The sequence below is a fragment of the Saccostrea echinata genome, unplaced genomic scaffold (genome assembly GCF_033153115.1).
Source record: "Saccostrea echinata isolate AGI-Se365-2 ecotype Australia unplaced genomic scaffold, CSIRO_AGI_Sech_v1 ptg000054l, whole genome shotgun sequence".
In the NCBI taxonomy this organism is placed as follows: Eukaryota; Metazoa; Mollusca; class Bivalvia; order Ostreida; family Ostreidae; genus Saccostrea; species Saccostrea echinata.
This window is the reverse complement of record NW_026889803.1, coordinates 33650001-33668806: the sequence shown is the minus strand read 5'-3', so window position 1 is coordinate 33668806 and position 18806 is coordinate 33650001.

Sequence of the window (18806 nt, the reverse complement as noted above, 5' to 3'; positions counted from 1 at the left end):
AAAATTGAAATAAGATCAATTCTTCCATGCACAGTTTTTATTGAAATAAAAGTACGTGGAAGTAGGGTTGCAACAATTAAGCACAAAAAAGACATTTAATGTTAGATAATAACAAATTACTCTCAGGATGAGCAGTTTAGACTGAATTATAAAAATAAAAAAACTCTTAATTTAGAAAATTACCTTTAATGAACTTTTCTTATGTTGGGGAGATAAATTCACTATAATAAGGGTTTTATATTTTTTCTTTGGAATTTTTTTTTGACCACACACGCAAAAAGCACTGAATTTAACAATAATACAAACGATAAAATCCAACTATTTATGATGTCTTCAGTTCAGGAATTTCTACCAAGCAATGAAAGAAATTAATCTAAGAGTTATTTAAAAATTAGAATAAATATATAGACTAATACATCGTTTTTACATTTTGCCAATGACTTGACAATTGTTATTGAAAATAATAATAATAAAAAAAACACGTTAGTATCTTCATCAGTTTTTCATGCCGATATATTAACGGTTCAAATTGGAAGTTCTGAAAGCTTTAATACATGCATTAAACTAATGAAAAAGGTGGAGATATTAAAAAATAGTCGATCTCATAGATGCTTTAAACAATACAAACTGTGAATAGGGCAAATAAGACGTACCCTTGAAATATCAGAGACGGAGACAGGTTCCCTGGAAGAGTAAGCATCCCCTGTCGACCAATCACACACGCCGTGAGACTTTTATTACGACCAATCACACACGCTGTGCGATTTTTATTACGACCAACCACACACGCCGTGAGACATTTTATTGATCAGGCAAAGGGACTAATCACGCAGTAGTCAAAATTGGTATAAAAATGACATGATACATGTCAGTGAAAATACAGCCCAACGAGGTTGTTTTTGCAATTGAAATTATTTTAGCAACCATTAGATTTTGCGATATGCTGACTTTATTGTATTATATATTTTAATTTACAAAGCAATGCGTAAGAAATTTATATGTGCTAACAGATTAAGCATGGTTTGGTTCGTTCAAGATATTGAGCTTCTCTGACAAAAGTTTTTATTGCCATTCAGTCAATCTGTCTGTATTATTTTTTAACCTTCTACTTGTAGTAATTGTGATTGGTAATGGCTAAACAGAACCTAAGCAGCATATACGAGGGTTGTCCCAGAAAAATGCGACTTTTTAAATATTTCAAAAACTTACTGATCAAAATTATTCATTTTTTGGTATAATGAAGGGAAATGATATTGATATCAATATGGCTAAATAAAATAAGGATTCCAATGCCACATGCATTTAAATATGTTAGACGGTGCCACCGTCGTTGAGGGCGGAGCCATCAAAAGGACATGTTTAATGATAAATCAGTGTTAAAATCAAATTGTAATTAGTGTCAGAAAATTATAACAAGGACATCAGACCTTTTAAGAAGAATCCCTTCTCTTACCTCAAATACTTTGCATTCAGAAATTTAAGGGTATTTGGTTTAATAAATCTGGAAAACTTATGCTAGTAAGATAATTCATCATGAGTTGCCTAGCCAGAGCACTCAAAATCATATAGCATAACGGGAAAAGAGAGAGAGCGTGCAGTGGCCCAGTCAAGGATTCAACCTACCCAGGCCCAAGAACTCTAAAGCGTTAACTCTTTCACTTATATATCTGTCCAGTAATTAATATTTACATTTCCAAATATTTTCCCTTTAGATTCTTTGCAAAGTAGAAAAAAATAACGTTCTCATGAACTACCGTGGGATGAGTAGGAATATTTCCATTGTGAGGTAATTGAAGTAAAAAAAAAATAGTACAAACTTTAAAAAAAAAAAAAGATCCTTAAATGACAAAAATATGTGGCAAGTCATCAGAAAAATAAAATAAATATAAGATAACGTGCTTCATGAAATATGCCGGCGTGAAGCGTCGTAGTGCATGTTCTTATGAATTTTCAAAAATTTCTTAAATAAACGAACTTGCCCAGTATCATTTCTTTATCTTTCACGACTAAATGCACATCTAAAGACAGCAATCTAGAAACATTCAGTCATTTAATTCTCATAATCTATTACTTCCAGTGCATGGTCATTACATCAAATACAAATAAGGACAATTGTCAGGGACCACGTCAGATGACTAAACTGGGACCCAAACTTCAAAGAAATCTACCTCCTGGGTTATCAGGACGCTTGGAAACTGATCATCTGACCTACACTAAGGCTGTATATCCTGAAGGCTAAAAGTATCCGCATTGCAAAATGTCTGAGAAAAATATTGCAATGTATGTATATTTCATTTCGGTTTCCCATTAATTATTTTCTTGATTTTAATGAAAAAATGTAGATTTCACCATTTCGCATTTTATTTATATAAGATCTGATTCAATACTCTTTAGTGCTTTCTAATACTAACATAAAAGCAAGATAAAAATCTTTTCTTTTAGTATCTGGAAAAATAAATTTAACTTAATAAAAGATATTAAAATTTTTATTAATTGTTTATGCATATGCTAAAATTTTAAACCCAAAACTTTTGAACAATAGGCTCACTTCTGCGAAGTATCGAATAGAATATTTATCGATGTATCGACCCCCTCTGTATCAAGTAATTGATGTTTTGTAACAATTAACTCTATCCACCACACAATAAAAGTGTCATATTTGGAAGCTTAAAAATAGATATTTTTATGAAATATTATAAATGTCAAATGTGCTAGTTTCAATAGTTTGAACTTTAGACATGTTAAAAGAGTTTTCTTTTGATGGTGAGCTTCAGGAAAATGAAATTTGACACCTTAAAAAATGATAAATTAAAAAAGAATCACAACAAAAATATGAGACATAAACTGCCATCTGCAAATATATATATAAACAAGCAAAAACAAAGTATTTTTTTTAAATGAAACCCCCCACGTTTACAGGAAAATAATTAGGGCTTTATTTACTGGTTTTGTTACATTGTAAATTAACATTATATTTTACCTCAACTTTCCTTTTCAGAAGTTTCTCAGTTATGCCTATCCTTGGAAGGAATAATTCTCTCATTAAGGGTAATGTATATGCTATGTCTGATCCGTACATCGGCTTGCAGTGGGTTCTGGAATGGGTTGTATTTTTCTCCAGTGCTTCATTTCCCTCACAATGAGAACAAAAGTGGTTTCTGTACGGGTGAACAAATGGGTGATTTCTAACGTCTGGTAAAGTCAAGCAAGCGTTTTTGAATCTCACATCCATGATATTTGAATGATTACATGCTTTTATGTCACCATTTGTATTTGAATTACACATTTGACAAAATTCGTTTTTAAACCTTCCAATGGGCATAAAGGAATGGGCATTTGGATTTTCACACATCCATTTTAAAACCCCGTCTTTTTCAACTCGTGGACAGTTCCATCTTGATACTGAAGTTTCGAGATCACATAAGACCAATTTGGATGTGTCGTACAATACTTGACAATTTTGAGTCTTAGCTTGTTGAAGGAGTTGGTCGAAATTCATTGAATAGACGAAATTGAATTGCGATTTGCAAATAATGTTGAAGTCGACAATGTCATAGAAATCGTGAAAAAGACTGTTATTTTCAATCGTGTAGTTCGTATTACAAAGAAAACAAAAAATATTTTTGTAAGTTATATTCTTCGAAAGAATTAGAATATCATAGTTATTAGAATTTTCTTCGCACAGTTTTTTGACTTTTAAATACTCACTGGTAGATTTCTGTTTCGTGTTATTTTCGTAGCACCTTGAGACAACAAGAATGCTTCCACCTCTTTGAGTTTTAGAGAATGGATATACTCGGTCGATGCACTCTACTGGATGCAGCAATGCTGTGTCAATGCAACAAGTGCATCTTCCAAAGAATAGACAGGAATATGAGCAATCACATTTTCGTTCTGTAGTGAGGTTTCGAACACTCTCTGATAACAGATCCTGTCTACAAAGACGGCGAGGGTCAATTGCTGCAATTGTGTTCAAAAGCTGACCATAGCTGACACTATTATTCTTTTCCATATTTTCAAATCGAAAATGAATGTCATTCCTGTTGGTATCTCTTATCATTTTAAGAATATAATAATTACTGAAGGTTGTGTTAAAAAACTTTAAGTAGAATTGTTCCTTTGTATCAAAAGTATAAAGTTCCCGTGCAATTGTTGAAAAGTCAGAGAAGTGATAACGTAAGGAATCTTTGCATTCAATAGCATAGCATCGTGGAGAGCCAAAAGCATCCATATTCCTTAGAGGAGTGTTACACTGGAAACAATAGAAATTTTTATAGGGATACGTCATGGGTGAAATAGAACTTTGCTGACATTTTTGGACTGTTTCTTTGCTTTGTGAAGAACAGGAGCCTATGATGGGTCCAGGTCTCTTTAACTCTTTCAATTTGCACAAATAACAGAATATATTTCTATAAAGTCTGAATTGATTGACATATGAAGATGAACAAGCAGTGTCTAAATCTTTATCATCCGAACAAGATTGAATGCGATACCTCTCTGGATTTAAAAACTTTGGACGGATAATTTCCTTCATACTAGATGGCGGGGAATATACAATAGTTGTTCCGTGAGCTTTTGACAAGAATTTTAGTTCCTGATAAGATTCAATGAAGTTGATGAAATTCAATTTAGCTGTGTGTTGATATACCGATAGGTCCCATGTTACTACATCGAATTCGTTTTCTCCGTGACAATATGCGCAGAAAATATTTCGATAAGAGTAATTACTAACAAGAGAACTGACCGGATTATTAAAATCAAAATCGTCAGAAGCATTTTCACATTGTTGCATCTCTTCTTTTGTAGAAGATTCAGGACAAGTCGTGATTATTTCGTACTGTGGCTTGATAGTTAATTTTGAAATTTTTTCCAGACGGATGTGAGGAGTATCTAATATAGCCAATGGTCTTTGAAAAAATTTATCAGGACAACAATTCAATTCTTGAAAGCAAGACTCTTCACACGAACATGGCTGACAACGAGAAAGTATCAAGTGAGGCTCATAATTTGTTACACCTGAGGTATTAAAGCACATGTCCCTCTCTCCGCAGGCTTCGATATAAATTGTCATCAGCCGAGAAATATTGAATCCAGAAGTTTGACAAATGAGAAATAGACAGAAAGCAGCTGATTTGAACATTTTCCTTTAATGTCTTTATTTCACGTCGAATTCTGTAAAAATGAAGAACATGTTTTGTTATTTTAAATTTTCAAATCATCAATAAATTTTACAGAATTAAGAGCAATCATTATCGTTACATGATACTAAGATTACTGATTCAAAATTGCAAATAAAAAAGTCAGTGATGATAATCACTGAAGAGTGATCCCATTTTTTAAAAATTAAGACCGATGTCCTGTAATTTACACTCCTTTTCCGCTGTACATACAACGGGTCATGTTAGCTCTGGAGGTGTAAGTTAAAAAGATACAAAATATGTAAAACGTTTGGGTAAGGATCGAGTATGTTTTGTCCCTCCCATTACTGACGGGCATCCCCGGTTTACAATTAGCTACTACACGCTTGTCAAGGGTGTATAATCAGGCGAACTGTCAAAACCTAATCAACTCTGTATTTTCTATTTTCATTTCTTCTTTCCACGATTCCAAAATCATGGATATTGTAAAATAAAGGCCAAGTTTAAATAATTTCTAAACATTCATTTGTAATGTGACATTAGAAATGGATTCATGCACGCACGGGTTGAAACGCATGAGGCCATATTTGAGGAAGAGGTGCATGAGTCAATTTGTGAAATGAAAACAAGTTATAGGATTGAATCAATTACAGTATTTCTTCTAGTTTTTATTTTACTGTCGTTTTAAATTTTGTATTATTTTCCAACTTAATGCTACATCTTCATATCGTTGATTTTTACTTAAGAAATTATATATATATATATATATATATATATATATATATATATATATATATATATATATATATATATATATATATATATATATATATATATATAAACTTTCAAACACTTTTTGAAATATTTCGACCGTGTTACTAGCCTTCATCGGTCGTGTTTATTTGAATGCATAGCGATTCAACATTGAACAACGTATTATGACGTCACAATGAACATACAAACTGAGAGGCAACGTCATGCAATAAAATGGCGTTAAAAACTTTTGAAAAAATTGCGAGAGCAAATATTATATATTGTGTTGACATAAGTTTTATCATACCATATAAAATACTAACTTATGAGGGCATTAGATAAAATACTATTTACATATATGTATATATATAGATAAAGATGATTTCAAAGCGTGTGAAAATATATATCTTAGAAATCACATAGTATTCAGTAAAACACAAATGTTCATTACGTTATTCAAGGACAGAAGTGTTCCCTTTTGTTGATGCCAAATGGTACAAAAGTATTTAACTTTTTCTCCCAAAGATTTTCTTTATATTTACGGTAAATGTCATTCTTATACAGTTTTTCAATGCCTATCATATTATAATCATCTACTGTGTGTACACCTGAATAAAAGTGAGCAGCCAAAACCATAAATAGGAGGTCTATCACATCCGTGTACGTTACGTCCAACGAACCCTAACTGCGTCACCAGAGCAGAAATTTGATTTCTGTTACGTTTTTTGTCCCTTTTTCTTCAACTTTTCAGCATAAAAATAGTTTTAAAGATGTAGAAATAAATTAATTTATTTTAGGAAAAGTACCAACAACAGTAAAAATAACGTTAATATAACGTATTTCATATGTAATAACGTCACGCTAATGTTAGCTCCAACGTGTAGTGCATTGAGATGAAAAATAAAATATTTTAGTCGTATTCAATAAGAAAAGTCATTTTAATCCTTTATCAAAGACCTTCGTAAATATGGATGACATGTAAAAATAAGCATATTGACGCACATGTCGAAGGTATCTATGGAATTGCTCATAAAGGAAAAAGTACTTACTGATTTCATATTTCATATAAAATATGATAAATACAATAGATTAATTAATTAATGTATTTAATTAGCTAGCTAGCTGGTTAATTTTTACGCATTCTTGAACTTGACTATCATAATTTTTTTGATTATAGATTTTCAGCATGTAAAAATCACCCCACAATCGCATTCGTTTACAAACAGCGCAGAGTTTCCCGAAAGTGACGAAGTTAGGACATTCTCTATCCAGAGTTGTCGTTCCCGCTCCCACATACACCTCTGTCAACGCTTGTTATAAAAGATTCTTGGAAATTTTGTAAAAGATGAAAAATTGAATTAATTATCGTTTTAAATTATGTTTCTTATCGATAAACAGGATTTATATTAATATATTACCCCTTAAAAGGATTTTTTCATTAATTTTTTGATATTTACTCCGCAAAAAAGTTCCCTAAAAACTATGAAAATAAATCGTTTTGAAAGGTGATAGATTTAAAAGAAATGATAAATTATCATCTTTATCAATAATTACAAAAGCTAATTACGATTTTAATTTCAAATTTTCCCCGTTTAAAACTTGTACAAGAATCTTGTACAACGAGCGTTGACAGAGGTGTTGTAGCGTAGCGGCAGACAACTCTGGATAGAGAATGGGAGTTAGGGTAGTGACGGAGTTAGGGGATTTGGCAAGGGGAGAATATACGCCGATGGTCGAGATATTTTGTTGGCTAATAAAAACCGAGCCTGAAAGGCGGAGTCATTATTTGCCAACAAAATCTCGAAACTGAGAGGTATATTTTCTCCCAATTCCGAGGACATGGGACTTAGTTTTATTCCTCTAATTTTTGAACTCCTATATAGAGAAACTGAGAAGCAAATTGAATACAGCCGGTGAAATGTAAACATTTACGAACAGAGTTCGTGCCCTGTTTAAGGAAGCTCTAAACACTGCACACTAAAGAGTTTTTTTGTAAGGTACTTTTATTGAGTTAGAGTGATCTGCCCTTAGAAGAAAAATAGAATAAACGGGAATATACAGTTAATGACACAATTTCTCATGAATTAAAGTATTCTTAATGTTATGTTAGACCAAGATTAAGTAATTGCATACATTATTTCCATTAATTTTCCCGATGCAAGTAAACAACCGTGATTTCTGTTCACAAATAGTTCATTGTCTTTAAACATTTTTTCTGCAAAAATAAGGCAGGTACCCTATGCTGAAAATGAACTAGATACACTGAATATGTGCACGTATATATGATATATTTATCTCAAAGTCCAAAAAGCATTTTTCATTAGTGTTTAGAGCTTCCTTAAAAAACAATTTACGTTCCACTGGATGTGTTCAACTTGTTAAACTCTGCACACATCACAGCACGGACTGGCAATACTGGTGAGCTGGTTTTGCTTTCACACATTTCTACTCTGAATTTTCTGGATTACTACAGTATATCTTTAATTTTTTTGATTAATACACACCATAATTTCTAGTCTACTTTCTTAAGTATTTTTAAGCCATGATATAATACAGAAAAATTTGAGAAAATATTAACTTCAAGTCAGAGAAAATCATCTGTTTCTTTTATATTTTTTTTGAAATTTGGAGTGTATAATATTATGCCTGAATGAAATAGTTTTGCAACCATCATTCCCATTAATTTGTAAACAGATTTTTCGTTAATCGGAGGACAATGATGTTATTACTAGCTGATTAAGGAGGAGTTTTGTCAGTGTCCGATGGGTACAAACGTCATTTTGTGGCAGCATCACTTTTGTTTGAGTAAAGTATTTCTTCAAAATTCTTTTCATTTTTCAATAGAATTTTAGCTGTTGTGTGTCAGTGATTCTACTATGTTTGAAGCATTTATTTCCTAGCTCAAGATAAGAGTTTCTTAATATATTTAGCTATCTCTCTGCATTCATCACTGAACAAAATTCATAGGACTGCAATATGACCATATTCTTATGGAATATTAATTAAAATCTCCTCAGTATCATGCTCTTTGAACAGAGAACATGCTATTTAAACTTATTTTTATAATGATCCATGAAAAATAACTTTAATTTGCACCATAAAAATCCACAAAATGATGTTGAATTTAAAATGAAAAATAGAACATTTTATTTAGGGCGTCATGAAGAATATCGATACTTCGTTCTTCGTACTAAAATCGAGCGCCACAAATATAAATATCTCAGGTTTGGTTTTCTTTAGTAAGTATTTCATAAAATTAATTTGTCAACAGTCTGAATTTAAAAAATAATATTCAAATAGATATCCAAGAACCTAAAACGGGGAAAAAGGAATTTTCGGAAAACAAATGGCGAGAAAAAATAATTAATTTGGGGGGGGGGGGGGAGGAGGAGGGGGGGGGGCTGTGACGATAAACAAATGAACTGACTCTCGAAATTCTCGCAAAAGATTAATTTTATGCTTAGAACCGTGCGAAATAAATATATCAATTTTTAAGAGGAGAAAAGATATATTCAGATATTTTTACGAAAATTAAAAATTTTGCATTCATTTAGAAAGAAAATGTTGAATATCTGAAGTCATTGATATATGTTATGCGTCGCAGTTTAAGAATTAGTGCTGCCACTTATTTTTGGACTAAATGGAATAACTCTCTTTAAGGAATTTAAATAAAATAAGCATGATATTGAACGTAATACTTCTTGAAATCTTTAATAAAAAGTCCATGGCATACAACTTTGTTCGAAATTCAACACGGTTAAGGTTTCAGTATGTTTTTCTAATACAGACTTCTGTGCAAAATTTCAAGGCGTTGGACACAGTTTTCAACATTGAAGAATGACCTTTAGTTAAAATAAATCTTCTGTACGTTATTCATAAGTGATTATCATCTTGCAACACATTTGTTTCATGAATTACGTATTTTCTTATAATTTTTATCAGTAAATTTTAATTAAGTTTACATTACTTTTATTAAAAAAATTGTTATAAAACGCTTTGACTGCTATACTGTGATAGTTGATTTTGCCAAAATCGCAAGCCACAAGCAATAAATCTAAATAAATTTGTAAATATTAATTCAATATGACTACGAAGGTTAAAAGCTTCATAAATACCTTAAGACAACATATTCTGATTCTTACCTCTTAGATACTCACATCTTATGAATAAACACCCTATTTAGGCAAAAATATCCTTAGTATCTGACTTTATAAGTACTCTAAATTCAATCATATGACGCATGACACAACAGATCCTGACTGGTAGCTTATGATAAGTGATTTGATTTTTTGTTCGATGCAGTTGTCAGTTCACAGATTTAAGAGAAATTAAACAGGTTTTTATTGTCTCTTACGTGATTAAAAACGATTATCCAAAAAAGAATATGGAAATGGTAAAAATATTAAATATTTGAAAGTGTAAATTTTTTTATCCTATTAAAGAAATCTTAATGACACGAGTTCAGGATAAGATATAAAGCAGTTGTCGCTCGCATGACTGAATAGTTATCTAAAGCGTTTTGTTCTAAAGTCGCAGAGTACAAGCAAGGAGTTTATTTCCTAAAAACTAGGTTCAAATCCAACTGCGAAATTGGATACCTGTACTTCGGATGAGACTTTTCTAACCGAGGTCCTGTGTCGCAGTAGGTGATGTTACGAAAGCGATACTTTAATGCTCAACTAATGGCCACCAAAAGTAGTGGCGTCCCAACAATTAAAAAGAACGAATGCACTTATGGGCCCCGGTAAAATGTAAAAAAAAAAATGAAGAATCAAATTAAGCATAATTTTTCATTTCAGATTATTAACTGATATCTAAACCATAAGATTCAACAAATTTTATCGCCGAAATTCATGAATATACAAAGAGCAAAGTCATACAATATGGTAGGGGTCAGCCGACATTCGTGATTTTCTATAGTAAATCGAGGACGGTCATTCATTTCAAAGCTTTTGTTTACTGTCAGCCTAACGTTGTACAAACTTGTGCGAATGACAAAAGACGCATTATACATTTATAAAACTTGTGTGAAAGTAGGAAATTTGTACAAGATTAGGCTGGTACTTAAAACATTAAAAATGTATGAAAAGTTCAATGTTTTTCCTATAGCAAGCGAGAGCTATTTACCTGTATGACCTATGTTGAACCCACCCCTGGAATAACTTATTTAAAATACCGGTAGCCACGTGAGTTCTACCCGGGTTAACATTCCTTAAAGGTGCTCACTGTAAAAAGCTGTAAAAGATAGCCACGTTTTGTATCATTATATCGAAGTCGTAAGTTTGTATGTATTTGGTTTTAGGAACACGGGAGGGTTAGGAGAGTTTAGTGTCGTTAACATGTCATCATACATAAAAGCGTCAGACATTTTTAACATTCATGCAAGACAATGGTACCGGATTTGAAAGCCACCTAAATACACTTTTTTTTCATTTTAAAATTTAAAGGAACTAATGGTAATACTTATTGTATTATTTCAAATGCAAGCGTGCAAATTTCTTAGTTTGATCACTATGGCTACAGGCATCTATACTTCATTTTTTTCTCAGGTAAAATAGCGCAATATGTATCATTCGGCAAACACGCCCGTCAGTGATCCACCATCCGATTATTCAAGTTTCCGATTTAAATGTCCCCTCCCCTTGATTTAAATAAACCAAACTCAAAATGGGATCGGTATGACTTTTCCGGAATTGGGGTAGCTATAGGCTTAAAAAAATCATCATTTGTTTCAAATCCATGCTGATTTAGGTGATGTTTAAACGTGATTTTAATTAGAAATATCCACTTGTGTTTAACTATTACCAACAAAGAACAATTTGGTAATATATTCTGAAGTAAAACGGCACTGAAAAAGGGCCCACTAAACATTGCTTAAGTGCACTTGTCCTTTCTAGAAGTGACATAAAGCATAACAAACATTAAACAGTTCAAGAACGTTTCGATCAGTATGATCAGCAAAAAGGACAAAACTACAAGTTTACCTTTTGATATATGTAGGTCTGCAGTTGACTATAGCATGTTCCTTCTCTGATAATTGGTCCTTGATAAGAAAGTCTCTAATTTCTGACAAGATGAAATCTTATGAAAATGTATGAAAGGAAATTGTTTTCAATAGTCTTCTGGTCAAACTACAGAATAAGCATTACATTAAGCAACATAAATCAACCAGAATTCCATTACATTTGCAATCGAATTTCAAGAAAATACAGAAGAAAATGCAGCTAAAACAACCCGTTTTTCCTTAAACTCCAATATGCTAACTCTCCAGGATTTACTGAATTATGAAATTGAATTACTAGAAATTAGAATTTATTTGTTATTTTATTCACTGTTTATTCCATAATCCATAGAGAGATTTCACTCTGTCTTTAGTACAATTCCCAGTCTACAACTTTATTTGAAGTACGATCCATTTTGGGATACGGATCCCGATGTAATTTCATAATATTTAAATTTTATCTTGTGTGGTAACTGTACATAATACAGATTCAAAGTACAGTGCCACGCACTCATAAACATGTGACACATATGCTTGTTATCGAAACTCTGCCTCTCAAAATTCAGAGGGCATTTTTAAATTAATGGTTCGAAGTATTTTTGCAAAAGTGGTCAAAGTTCAAGGTCAAGTGGACTGTCAAAAACATCACTTTTAAAAATTTGAAAGAAAATTAAGTCAAAAAAGAATTTTCAAAGTGTAAAACAATAACTGATATACAATTTAAGACTTTAAAATGTTATGTAAATCACAAGCAGCATTAATGACAGTCAAGTATCTGCGCATACCCAGTAATGTCAGGAGTGCAACATTTGATGTTTTGCTCCCCTGCATGAAAAAACTTTTATCAGTATATGATTCTCTGATTTTCATTTTGGAAAGTAAAGATACAAAGAACATTTTACCAAGAAGATTTATCAATTAGGGTCTGTCTGTGTTTCATATCTATATTTCTATGGTCAGGAGTTCAACACATTTTTTTTTAAAGATTCAATTATATGACGAAAAGACTTCTATTCATGCTGAGAAATATTCTATAATTAATAATAATCTATTTGAATAATTTAGTACTAAATTATTGACAGTTTATTATTAAAATCCCTTTTTTCAATTTTATCAATTCAGTTGTGTTTTTATCTTTTCTTTGATTTTTTATGAATGAAATATGTGGCGAGAACGAACAGTATTCAAGCTCAAAAGTCCATTAAACAATACAAATTTTGGAGCAGAGCAAACACGGACCACTAAAACATCAGAGGTGGGATCAGTTGCCGTGGAGGAGTGAGCATCTCCTGCCGACCGGTCACACCCGCAGTGTGCTCCTTGTCATGATCGGGAACTAATGGAAAAATCTGTTGACAATTCAGTGTGTAAATAATGGCCTAACAATTAGTACGAAAAACGTCAGTCAGCATTTGACGTAATGATAAATTGTATTTGCTGACAAGGTCATTGTATCGACCATAGAACTTACGAAATGACGACTTTAAACATGCTCTTGCGTATCAAATCAACTGAAAGATATAAACCCCGTATGCAGGTGATGAAGGTATATTTCTGGATAAGAAAGGGAAGTTGACGATTGGAAAGTTGAAGTCATCACGTTTAACATAAAGCTTAGTTGTAAGATTACCATTAACGTCTTTTTCTAGTAAAATATCGAAATATGAAACAGATGTGTCAGACTCTGTGGTATCTTTTATTTCAAGCTCCCCGGGATATATCGTATCGACATTAGAATGGAAATAACATTTGGTAATTGACAATACGTCCTCGATATATCTAATGTCGAGTTGAAGGCACAACAAGTGTTTTCTTCTTTTCACGTATAAGATTTTGAACAAATTCTGCTTCATATGAACACAAATATATTAATGTAAAAATGAACGTAAAAAATAAAAACACTGAAAAATTGTTTCAAAATTCAAGTAATTTCACCTCAACTTCACAGAATCAACGGATCAAGTTCTGATGTAATTTTCACTTCACAATTCTACTTTAAAGACTCCCATGCTTTTGGTCAGGAGTGCAACAAATATGTTTGAATTATTGCTGATCAAATATGAATACTCAGTAAATATAAAGTAGATGCTGTCATGAGACAGTAATACCCGCACTAAGGTGTTTGCCTCTAAATGCACACTCCTTCATATTGGGCTTACCAAGGAAAAAGTCAAAATAATTCTACAATTTACACAGTACATGTTTCGTCAAATCGAGCATAAAATGCTCAGGTGACCATGTGACCTATGAGCCTCTTATAGGTATTTCCTTTACTTAATTCATTACCAGTCTGAAGTAACAGAATTTAATTAATGATGTAAAATAGGATTTGATAAAAGGGGGGATATAAATATTTGGCCCATAATTGAACTTTTTAAATTTATTTTCTCAACAACAAATAATACTACTTTAGTACAAAGCATTTTTAATGAATTTATCAAAATGTGCAAACTTTTTTTAGTATTTGATTAGGCAAAAACCTTCTTGAAAAGCCAAACCCAATCAATTTTGTCACCCCCTCACCCCCCCCCCCCCCCCTCAACACACACACACAATTTGCCTGTTTTTGGAAAAAGGCCTAGATGGCAAAGTTATGTTAAAACATCGTTTGTTATGATAATTTAAAATTTGTTCTTGTACTGTACATGTATGTGAACACCTTTCTGAAAATTTCTACATCACATTGGGCTTGCGTCACCCTACTAGTACTAGTTTTACCATTATTATTTTTAGATGGTGCACATCATTACATGTATATCAGTAGGAATTAATTCATTTTGTGTTTTAATTGGATTATATTTCATGAAGTTGACAGGACCTATGATAGTCGGTAAGTACAAGTTTAAGTATAGATTGGGGTAAAATAAACCGAAATGCAAATGGTTAGGTTAAAGTTTAGAAAGGATCAAAGATCATCGGATGCCACAATAGACGATTTTCACATTCTGAAGAGTTATCTCCCGTTGTCGACACTACATTCAGTTACATGCACAGATCCAGAAATTTTTCCGGGGGGGGGGGGGTTTCAACACCTCAATCAAAAAAATTTCCAGCCCCCAATTTCCTGAGAAGTAAAAAAACAAACAAACAAACAAACAAAAAAAATAGATGCTGTCATAAGACAGTAATACCCGCACTAATGTGTTTGCCTCTAAACGCAGGCACGTAGCATCGGAGGGAGGATGGCCTGCCCCCCCCCCCCTTTTTCGAAACATAACTTTTTACTATTGAAAATGTTCTTGAAAGAGTTGTTTCCCCCCACCCCCCACTTTTTGTTGCATTATAGTCAAATAAAGGTAATGTAGTAGTGTACATATAAAATTGGGGTACTGAAAGAAGTTGGAACCCAGCCCACCCCACCCCACGAAATAGGATATTTGAGTATTTTGAGTTTTGAAAAAAAATTTTTTTTTGGCTTGTCAAGTGACGGGTGGGGGGGGGGAGAGGGAGGTTTGGCTGCTCACTTTTTAAGCTTCATATGTATAACTTTTTGTACCAACTTAACAGGGGTCCAAGGTCACTTTTAGTTGCTTCCGTATATAGATTTCGTATATAGGTTCCGGACCCCCCCCCCCCTTAGATCCGCGCATGTAAATATTTCATTACCAGTCTGATATTACCTAATAATGTAAATTCTGATAAAGAGAGAATTTTTGAAAGATTTGTGTAAAAAAAAGGGGGGGGGGTAATTTTCTACCCATAATTGGAACTTCTTGAATTTATTGTCAAAACAACAAATATTATTATTTTAGTGCATAGCTTTTTTGATGAACTTAAAAAAAAATTAGCCAAAATTACAATTTTTGCAAATTTTTATCAGTATTTGGGTAGGACTCGGAGAACCCCTTTCTAAATCTTGACCCAATCAACTTTGTCAAAAATCAACCCCCACCCACGATTCACCCGTTTTCCTGTCATATTTAGAATAGATTTAACACAAACTTATGAAAAAAAATTGTATGTAATTATAATATAAATTTTACAAATGTACACCTTTTTGGAAAGTTTCTAGACTCGTGCATGGAATTACGTCACACTGCGAGCACTACTTTTACCGTTATCATTATTGTTTTGCATATGGTGTATGTACATCATTATTACCACTGGGATTATTAATATTTAGTGTGTGTTTTAAATGGATTTATTATTCGATCAAGTTAACAGTACCTATAACAGGCGGTAAGTACATTATGAATATATTATTTTAAACGCGTACGTTTAGTATAGAACGGGGTTTGTTTGTTGTTTAACGTCCTTCTCGAGAATTTTTCGCTCATATGGAGACGCCATCACCTACGGTCGACACTTAGGGCCATTAAGCATTGAGGATCTTTTTTGTGCCAACAACTAGGGACCTCGGTTTATAAAGTCTCATTCGAAGAACTGGTCCCCACGTCCCGCAGTGGATTCGAACCCGCGACTTAAGGATCAACTCCATACTCCACGACTCTAGAGCAGACGTTCTAACCACTGCGCCACATGGGCGACTAGAACGGGGTAAAATAATCGGAAATGAAAATGGTTAGGGGCCTATAGGTGGAAAAGGGTCAAAGATCACTGGAATGTCACAATTATACAAATTATACAATGATGCAAGTCCCTGGGGTCATTCCACTTGATCTTTGGAACCAGAAACAATAAAATAGCTGTCATTAGAGCAAAAGCCCCTAAGTCATCTTTGTATTATAACACACTAAATAGGATATATGGGATCATGACCCCCCCCCCCCCCAGAGGTCATTCCCGACCCCTAAAACTTTAACCATTATTCATTAAATGGTGTAAAGGTTATGACCCCTTGAAGTCATCCTCATCCTGAAATTGGAAATGATCACAGCATGACCTGCGTCAAAAGTGTGTTAGTTTTAATCTGCTTGACATTTTATTCAGGACCCCCTAGGGTCAGTCCACCCTCCTAGAATTAGAAAATGAAAATCATTCAGAGACCCATCGTTATACTTTGTGTACATGTACATTTTTGTATTATTCACAATTTATTTTATACCAAAACAAGTTATAAATAATTTGTATAAATAAACAAGCCCGGGGCTGGGAAGGGGGAAAAGGGGAAGGAGTTATGTCTGCATGGTCTTAAATGTTGAAAACTCCTAAAATTTGTGAATATTAACCCGGTCGTTTCCCACTTGTCATCATTATTTACTGATCTTCCCACAACATATATGTGACTGTCTTTATTAAATCAATAGATCATGGACTTTTTTGGTCATATGTCCAGCTCTCCCTTGAATCAGGAATGGTGATATAAATATTTTAAGAATGATTAAGAATAAAAACAGGTCTTGCACAATCTCCTAAAATTGATTAAGCTCTTAGTTGAATTAGCTATACTGGTATAGCTTGGTTTTGCTATTCAAAACACTTTGATTTAGCTATTTAATCATACTTTTTTCAATGTACATTTTTATCAATATAGATAAAAGTTGCACTATGTTGACATGGGTATAAATTTTAAATTTTCACCTTTGAGTTTTCTGAAAACAATGCATGAAGGAAAATTGCTTTTCAAAAATTTTCTCCTGAGAATTTGCTATCACAGATATATATATATTTTGCACATGTTGCATGGGGCTATATACCTGGAGTAATATCTCTCTCTAACATCTACTTGAGTCAAAATTAAAGTGGAATTATAAGACATTTTTTTTAAATTGATGACTTTTTAGGATTTTACACTAATTCATACTGCAGCAAGAATGTTATCCCTCCCAGGAAAAAATAAGTTTACTCACTGTCTTGTCTTTGATCTATATCTATAATTACAAAAGGACACAGCCAGAAGTCTTTTAACGTGGTTTGTTGCAAATTTCACTTGGAACTTCTATTAATTTGCTCAAGATCAGTATTTTCAGTAGGCAGAAATGAACTTGATCAATTATGCTTGAAAAGTACTCACTGTGAACAATCACCTGACTTGTTGAAGACAGGTAAACATACCCCTCAGGGTAGAATTATCATACAAAGGCCTGTACAAAATTGAAGTCATAATTAAATCATCATTATCTTAGTTAAAATAAGAAGAAACACACTAGAGGTGTGATGAAATATTTAGAAACACAAAGAGTTTTATTTCTCATGCAAAATATTCTTTCTTGTGTAAAACAATTGTTCAAATGAAGGACCAAACCTTCTTTTAAGGGGAGATAAGAATGAGTGAAAATTTAATGTTATTTCAAATATCTTCTTCTGAAGAACCACTGGGCCAGAAAAGTTTAAAATTATGTGAAACTTCATTACTTAGTGTAGATTCAACTTTGTCCAAATCATCACCTTCAGGTGTAGGGTGCGGCCACAATAGGGGATCAAAGTTTTGTAAACATGGGAATGTACAGTAAAACACGCTTATAACAAAGTGCCTGGGACGGACGATTTTGCTTTGTTATAAGTGTAATTGCTTATATCCATTAAGTTTACAATATATTTTAAAGTCACGGGGAATGAAAATTGCTTTGCTGTAAGTGTCAATTCATTATAGACTTGTTTCGCTATAAGCATGCTTTACTGTATAAGAAAAAAATTCCTTCTCAAGAACCACTAGGCAAGAAAAGTTGAATCTTATGTGAAAGTTTCATTACATAATTTAATGTAGAAACAAATTTGTTCTTTCAAAACTTCTCCTCCTACAGGTTTGATGCAACAAGTAGACTATACTAGTCTACATATTGTTTTTGTCAGATTTCTTCTTCATTCAAATTTTGTCCGAGCCTTAACTAGACAACCCTTTGACATTAAGACTTCAAACTTGGAGAGGTGGTATGGAATTGGGGTTGAGGCCACCAAACTTTGTTTTTACCTTGATCTCACAATAAGGTCAAGGTCAATCTTTACATAAAAATATAGTCCAGGCTATAACCTGAGAACCCTTTGACATTAGGATTTCAAATTTGTAACATAGA